The following is a 9,736-nucleotide window of genomic DNA, read 5'->3' as shown; positions in this document are numbered from 1 at the left end:
AAAAAAAAAAAAAAAATTGACCAAATGTCAGAGGAATTAGAAAAAATTGTAATAGAAGGAGTCCCAGAAGAATATAAAAAAACTTTAGAGTGGATAAATTCACTAAGAAAACTTGAATTAATTAAAGAACTTGAAAATAGGAAATTAATAACTGTTGGTACAGTATCAGACTTAAAAATAAGATTATTTTGGCATTTTTCATCAACAAATTTAATTGGGAATAATAGTAAAAACAATACTGATCAAGTTTCATCTAAAGTAATTAATAATTATAACATGAATAAAAATTTATTTTTCAAACCAACTACCTTTTCGGGAGGTATAAATGAACGCGTAGACTCGTTTTTAAAAACATTTAATAGAGCAGCGCTAATTAATAATTGGTCAGATATTGACAAACCGCAATATTTAGTCGCATTTTTGAAAGGCTCAGCATTAACTTTTTATGATAATATTGAGTCATTAAAATTACCCTGGAATGAATTAGAGAAAAAGTTTAGAAAAGAATTTGAACCTATTGCTCAATATGATATGTTACGTATTTTGTTAGAAAAAAGGAAACAGTTAGATGATGAACAAACGGTTGCTTATATTAATGATATGGAAGCTTTATGTAAGAGAATTGATAGTAATATGTTGGAGACTGAAGTAGTAAGAAATGTAATGAAAGGTCTTAAACCAAGTATTGCTAGATATGTTAGTATTCTTGATAATTGTAATTTAGATGAGTTAAAAAGAAATATTCATAAGTATGAAATGGTTGAATTTATGATCACTGGAGAAACAATTAAAAGCCCATCTGAAATAAAACAATCTATAATAAATGAAAAAATTAATCAAATAACTCAAAATAATGAAAATAATGAAAATAATGACATTAAAAAATTAACTGAGGAATTTCAATGTTTAAAACAAAATCAAGAACAATTTTATAATGAATTTATTAACTTAATGCCGATCAATAATCAATATCAAAACAATTCGCGATTTAATAATTTGTCAGCAATGAATAATAGATTGCAAAAAAATAATAGATTTAATAACAATTTTCAACCAAACAAATTTCAAAATAATTTTAGAGCTAATTATAATCCACAAAATAATAACAATCAGTTTCTTAATAATGCTTTTTCTTACAAAAATAATCCTAATAAACAAAATTATCAAGCGCGTTTTAACAACAATAATTTTTCATCTAATCCAAACCGCTATCCAATTAACACACAAAACAGATATACTTTCAAGCAAAATTGGCAAAATCAAAATGATTATAAACCTCAAAGAAACAATTATAATGAAAATAATAATAATTTTCAATCTAATCTAAATAAACAAACACAATATTCAAAAAATCTTAATTGTAATATATGTCATAGAAATTCTCATGACACGTCAAATTGTTTTTTCAAAAATCAAAGAATTTGCCAAATTTGTAATTTAGTTGGACACACAGCCTTAAGCTGTAAAGAACTTCCAAAAAACTAAGTACTAGGTTAAACGATGGTGCTGAACGAAACAGTTTACCTTTTAAAGCACCACACAAAATTATCAATAACATAACACACACTAAACACATGCCTATTGCTTTACATTTTTATGCTTTATTTAATGATATTAAAATACCTATCACGATTGACACAGGATCAAATATATGTTGCATAACACATACTTTGATACCTCACAATCAGATCAAATTGCACTATAACCTAAAAATAAGTGGCCCTGACAATAGACCATTAAATATTTTAGGAACAACAAATATTGTCTTAAAAATTGAATCAATAAATTATCATATTAAAGCATTTGTTGTGAAAGACTTATCCTGTTTAATAATTCTTGGTAATGATTTTTTGGAACAACAAAACAGTATCATAGACTTTGATAAGGAAGTATTAAAATTTAATGAAGACACTCTTATACCTATATTTTTTGATAATAAGTTCAATTGTAATCAATTAACTTATAACTTTTTTGAAAAAGTAATGGATTTGTTTACAGTATACGATTATTATTCAATCGCACATTGTATTTCAGCTGACCTTAAAATGAATAAGGGCATATCATTAGATATATGTAATAAATATGGTAACATGGCTCCCACCTTATACAAATTAAATCCAAAAATAGGTGATGCTATCCCAGTTTGTGCTAATGGTAGAGTAATTTATTTCTTAATTACAAAAAATTATTATTTTGAAAAGCCAGAATATATAAATATTGAAAAAGCTTTAATTAACTTAAAAATTGAAATGATAAAACATCATGATACACATATAGCAATGCCTAGAATAGCATCAGGCCTAGATAAAAAAGAATGGACAATAATTAAACAAATGATTTTTTCGACTTTTATAAACACTAGTATTAATATTTTAATATGCCATCAAAATAATGAATATATTACCAATGATTGGAAAACTGAAGAACATAATTCAGTCATAAACACGGTTAAACAATTTTATAATAAAAATATATCAGACAAAGTCAATAATTATAATCAGAATAATGATAACTTAAAAATTTTTAAATCTTATAAAAAGGGAGAAAACATTTATAGTGAAAATAATTGCGGATTTTTTGCAATTATAAACGCACTTAATGATGGGAAAGATGAAAAAGTAACTTCTGTTTTTGAAATATTAGAACTTTTAGAATTATCTGATCTACCTAATTATTGGTTTAGTGATGATGAATTAGCAGCTATTGCGAATCATTACAATCATGACACATATATTTTTAATGATACAGATAAAACTGGAATCATTTATGGTTTAGGTAATCGCCCACCTATAGTTTTATACAATGTAGATAAAAACACACACTGGATTCCAGGTACACAATCAAATAAACCATCAAAAGATATTCCTTTAAAAACAATAAATTTTACAGAATTTGAATCTATAGACAATTTAAAAGAATCTATTTTTAAAAACATAAACAAAAAAGAATTTAATAATATTGCCAATGATATTGACAATAATATTGACATTAATAATTTAATCATTAATGAAGATAATTTGTCTATAAAAACAAAAGATTATGAAAATCTTAATAACACAATTTTAAACACTAATACACATACACATGAAAGTAAGCCAACCATTTTAGATATGGAAGGCAACACAATTAATATTTTATCTCACTTAATAAGTTCTGAACACAAACAAGTCTCTAAAATAATAACACCATATAATAATTTACAGTTTAATGATATTGTTGAAATTACAGCAGCAGATGAAGAAAATGTAATTGAGAATTTTATTTTTCCAAATTTAAGTAAATCTAATAGTTTAACGCAGAAAGTAGAGTTAAACAAACAAATAAATAATTTTAATTTTATAACACCAGCATTAATAAATATCACAAAATTTTATTCAAATTCTTTAGTCATTTCAGACAAAAATTCAAATAAGAAAAATGAAAAAAATCATATGTTAATCCAAAGTAAAATAAATTTATTAAAGGCCATTGAAAATTTTCAAAATTTTAACCTTATTCAATTCAATTGTAAGTTTTTACAGGTATATGTAAAACCATCAAGTCGTTTTATATTAGATTCGACTTATTTTTATTACATTCATAATACTATGAAAATAACTCAAGATTTTAAAACTATAAGTTTGCAAAATATATTTAATAAAATAATTTCATTTTTATTAGGTAAACCTATACTTTACAATTATAACTTAAATTCTTATATGAAAAATATTAATTTTAGAAGAAACATTTTATATTCTAAAAGTATATTTTATAATTCTTTAAATAAATATTATTGGTCTTTTCAAAACTACAAACATTCTTTTGTTAAATACATCATGAAAATGAATTGCATTAAGCATATCATTTTTATTTTTGACCCTGGTGGTTAATATTTAATATAATTATTATCACTTAAAAAAGGTTTAACATTGTAATACTAACATAAAAAAAAAATGTTTATATCATTATATATTATTAATTTCTTTATTTTTAAGTCAAATAAATATTACACATTATATTACTTATATGTAAATTATTCATAATTTATAAATGATATAAATATACAAATCATATGAAAGCAAACTTTCATAATGATTTAAATGGGTTAATGAAAGATTCATTTACCATATTTAATATTTTTATATTATACATATTTAATTACACCATGTCTACATGTAAACATTGAATATCTTAAAATGTAATTTTTATATTTCACAACATTGTATTATTTATACAATCAGTAATTGTAATTTTATAATTGGATCGTAAAACAAATAATTTTGTAAAAACATCACAATTGTAAAGCAAGTTTCAGCTAGTTCAAATCATTATAAAATACAAAAGATCAATGTGAATTAAGAAAATACAATGCATACTAGTAGTGGTAGTTAGAATAATTAGTTCAGCCATGATGAATCAGCTTCACCAGATGAAGACTTCGAAATTCAAATTATCAGCAAAAATCAAGGAATAAAGTGCTCATACAATATCAGTACATATGAAGAAAAACAAATTAAAGAAATCTATTTGTGCTTGTAAAATTTATTTGAATTTGACATTCATGAATTCAAAAGAAATATACAACTAAACCAACTAAAAATGTGAAGTCCAAAAACAAAGAAAAATCATAGATTTCCACATCGAATAGCACTTCTATAATTATTATTTACAGAACCAAATAGCAATACCTTATAATTACAAAAGCAAAAATTCTAGAAGAACGAAAAACGTCTGAACTTATTATTTTAAATGACTATTACTATGTATGGAGAGAACAGGATATCGATTTATAAGATAACATTATATACATATATTTTTTTACGCAATTGTTTGAATTAGTAATATCACTATTATTTTTGCATAAATCTAAAAAACAATTATATATTGTCTTATTTTATGCCACTATACATACTTATACACAATCATACTATTCTTTTTTTTTGTATTCTATAATATTTTTTTTTTTAATTTTTAATCTTAATCATTCAAATGCAATTGCTCATGTTATTAACTTTTAACTATTTATATTATCTACTAATATTTAATATTCACATAATAATTATTCTATATCATAAATACTAAAATTATTAATCAACCTTTACTATACAATTATTCTTATTATATTTAATCAATTTTTTGCCTATGTTAAACTATAGTTGTGAGGACACAACACTTAAAAAAATTAGGGCGGATGTCGTAATATGCCTAATGCTTTGCATTACGCATCTTACATTTATCAATGAAAAATGTATAATCTGTATTTTATATTACTAGTATACAAACAAATAATTAATTTATCTGTCATAACATATACACATTTGTACAATAGCTATTACATATGTATATATATGTTAAATTGATTATTGTACACTATACATCTTATCTTAAAATAATTATCCTGTTATGTTCAATTTAATACAATAAATTGAGAATCACTAAATGCGCTGACGACAACAACCCATGAAGGGGTAATTAAAAATAATATAAAAAGGCTTAGTTCTGCTTGCACATTAGTGAATGAGCGAGCGTGCCAGCGAGCGGCTCCAATTCTCTCTTCTTTTGAAGGCCTGAATTCAATAAAGAATTCAGGATTCTTCTACTTGATTTATTTTGAACAAACTAGCCGCGACCCCGTGTTGTCGTCGGTACATTTTACAGCGATATTGAATACAATTATTTTGCGTTAACACTTTATTTATTTAAAAGAGATAATATAAATATTTACGCAAACTTTGACGATCTTTGTACAAGCCAAATAAAAAAGTAAGTAAATTTATATTAACCCAATTATTTAGAATTAATAATCTGAGTAAAGAATGATAAAGCAATAGATCACATATTTATATTCAAACTTTATTAATTGTTGTTGACTAGTTCGTACCTTATACATAATCACATTACATGGTATTCGTGAGATGGCCACCGCCTCTTCGTTGCCTAAAAGAGTTTAAAACCTAATGTGATTTCTACTGTATATATAAACACTTCGACTGGGTATTCGTGAGATGGCCACCGCCTCTTCGTTGCCTCAGTGTATTATTTCAGGTACTTACCAGTTACATCATTTGTAATGTCTCTATAGAGAAACTTTAATAAATTCTTTTTATATCTACTTGTCTTTATTGTTCTAAACCCTCGGACTCTACAACCCCGATAGAACCTCGTTGCTCCTGAATTGACCAAATCCCTAACATCCAACCTTGGTCAAATAAAATTCCCCATACACCGGTATATTTTATATATTTTTGTATTACTACACTTGGGTACCCAACAATAATTATAACTTTAAAAGTGATTTGAAACCAGGAAATACTCGTGCATTTAGGCACAATTGGTTGCACGAAAACAGTTCATGGTTAACTTATTCAGAAGTTGAGGGTGTGAAAGGAGCTTTTTGTAGAGTATGTGTGCTGTTTAAGCCATCTATTCACAGAGGTGTGCAAGGTAAATTTATAATAAAACCGTTTACTAAGTACAAGGATTTTCATAACTTTTCTAAAATATATATATATCTTCAAAGTGGCATTCTGAATCAATGTCTAGAGCTAAAGATTTTATGGATATTGAAATAATAAAAAAATTATTGTGATTGAAAAAGTAAATGTTGGACTACAAAAAGAAATAGAAACCAACGGAAAAAAAATTAAATCCATAGTATCAACCATTGTGTTTTGTGGAACTCATGGCATTGCTTTGCGAGGGAAAAAAACAGATTCATGTAATTTTCATGATCTTCTACATTTTCGTGTTGATTCAGGCGATGAGATGTTAAAAAATAATTTTATTTTAATCTGTGCAGGAAATGCTAAATATTCATCTCATAGAACACAAAATGAACTAATAACATTGTGTAGGAAAATATCAAAAGAAAACATGGTATGTGAAGCCAATGCCGCAAATGCGTTTTCTATAATTGTCGACGAAACAGCAGATATTTCTGGTGTTGAGCAATTGACAATTGTAATTAGATTTTTAGACCAACAGTCAAATCCTTTTAAAATACGAGAAGAATTTCTAGGCTCCTTACCCTTAAATAAATTAGATACAGAATCGGTTGCAACTCAAATATTGTCATTTATGGTGAATTGTGGTCTTGATTTAACTAAACTTTGTAGACAAGGTTATGATTGCTGTACTACAATGACTGGAAAAGAAAGTGGTGTTGCTAAACTAATTAGGGACCGATATGCCAAAGCTTTATTTTTTCATTGTGCTAGTCATCGATTAAATTTAGTTATTAATGACTTAAACAAAATTATGGTAATTTGGTAAAAAATGGTAATACTACAGACACAATTAAAGAAATTATTAAATTTTATCGTGAAAGTACACTTCGAAGAAAACTAATACCTAACATACCACTATTTTGTGAAACACGTTGGTCTTCAAAGTATAAAAGTATTAGAGTATTTTCTGAAAATTTTATTACAATAATTCAAAGTCTACAATCTTTATCCATAAATGATATGACAAATGCTAATACAAGACAACGTGCTTTTTATTTATATTCCTCAATCTCAAATTTTTTATTTATAATAACAATGACTATAATTGCAAAATACAGCGCTTTCTTGAAACCTGTTACTAATATTTTACAAGGTGAATTAATAGAACTTTATAAAGTTTGGGAACATGTGGAGACATTATTGGAAATGTTTGAAAGTGATAGAATAAATGCAATTGAAAGCTTTAATTTATTATTTATTAACGCTAAATCTATAGCAAATGATTTAGATCTTACTATTACTTGTCCCACAATTACCGGAAAACAGTTACATAGAAACAACTATCCAAGTGAAACTCCCAAAGACTATTATAGAGTATCGGTTTTTGTACTATATCTCGAATCAATAATACAATCTATCAAGGAAAGATTTGAAAAAGGTAATAGTGTTGCTTTTTCATTACAACACCTTCATCCAGCATTATTTAAAAAAATGAAAAAAGAAGAGTACGTTGAAATTTTAACAAACATTCATAGTTTTTATAAAATTGAAAATTTGTTAGTTGAAGGTAAAAGTTGGTATGTTTATTAGCAAAAAAAAGATTTTCAAAGTATGGACATTACAGATTTACTAAAACATAGTGAAATATTTTTCCCTGGTATTACAATTGCATTAGAAATTTTCCTATCTTTACCAGCTACAAGCTGCACTGCAGAACGTACTTTTAGTACATTACGAAGAGTAAAAACTTGGCTTCGATCCACGACAAGTGAAGACCGATTAAATGGTTTATGTATGTTAAGTGTACATCGTGAAAAAGTTAAAGCAAGCAAAAATCAATTCATTGAACAGTTAATAACAAGATTTGCAACAGAACAACCGCGAAGACTTCAATTTTTATTTAGTAATGACTCATGAATATATATAATAATTATATATATATTTTTTGCAATTTTCCGTTAATAAACACTTTATTTATTGTTACTTTTTGGTATTTAATTTTTTTTGGACCTCCCCTGATAAATGTTCTGCGTGCGCCCATGCTAGTATCGTAAATAAATATTTCTGACATGGTAAAAATAATTTAGATCATAATTTTTATGAATATAAAAAAAAGTATAAAACAAAACCAAAATATATATTCCTATATAAAATTTGATGTTTATAATTTAGAATTCTATAGACAATAATAATTAAATTAATTTTTATACATTGAATTTACATTTTTTATATTAATTAAATAATTATTATGGATTTCTGTAAACATTTTTTTATTTTATTAAAATTTTAATTACAGCTAATGGAATTTTGATATCTCTAGACAAAAATAATAACTAAAATTAATTAAAATTATTATCTAAAAGAAAATAATCTATATTATCGAAAGTAACACCCCCATCGCTCTAAAAGAAGACTTATAATTTAAATTTAATTGCAAAGAGTTGTTAAACTATTTATATGCAAGTATAATATTAGTTTATATTTACGAAAAGTAATAGTGTTAACCTATTTAAAAAAAAATTTTTTTTTTGTTTGTCAATTTTAATAATGAATTTTTGTAAATATACCTAAGCATTGATCCAAATTAGTTAATATTTTTATGTTTAGGAATAAAAATTTGTTTAATATTTTTAAATTTCTAAATATTGAAATAATCTAGGAAAATTATAAGAATCGAAATAATTTAGTTTATGAAAATTTAGGACTATATGCCATTTATTTTTAACAGACACATCACATTTTTTCCAGATCACCCATAAAGGCGAGTTCCATGGACTATTTAACTTTTCAATGATACCTTGCTCTAAAAGATTTTTTAATTGTTTATCAACTTTTTCTTTATGACACATTGGGTATTTATACTGCATTATATTTATTGACAGAGCATTAAGAGAAATTATTTTTTGAACAATTTTATTTGTATAAGATAATTTATCATCGGGTAAAATTAATATATCATTAAAGTTATTACATAAGTCTTCAATAGACGACTTTTCTTCGTCTTTTAAATGTTCTAATCTTAAATTTTGATCTAAAAGCATTAATCTATTATTATTTAAAGAAATATCACTATTATATTTATTATTATTATTATCATTATTTTCAGATAAAGTGTCAAATTAAATAGTATTCATAGAATTGGAAATATCTTTTTCTGGCGTGTTTAAAATCGGTACGATCGCATAATTATCTTTAATTTGTTTTATACAAGTTCCAACAAAAACATTTTCATTAATTGCTATAGGATCATATATAATTCCAGTTGTGTCGTTAGTATGGGTTGTTTTCACTGTAATGATAGATTCTGACAA

The sequence above is a fragment of the Daktulosphaira vitifoliae genome, unplaced genomic scaffold (assembly GCF_025091365.1).
Source record: "Daktulosphaira vitifoliae isolate Bord-2020 unplaced genomic scaffold, ASM2509136v1 Scaffold_1, whole genome shotgun sequence".
NCBI classification, from domain to species: domain Eukaryota; kingdom Metazoa; phylum Arthropoda; class Insecta; order Hemiptera; family Phylloxeridae; genus Daktulosphaira; species Daktulosphaira vitifoliae.
The sequence above is the reverse complement of the archived record's forward strand: the minus strand, read 5'-3'. Positions refer to the sequence as shown.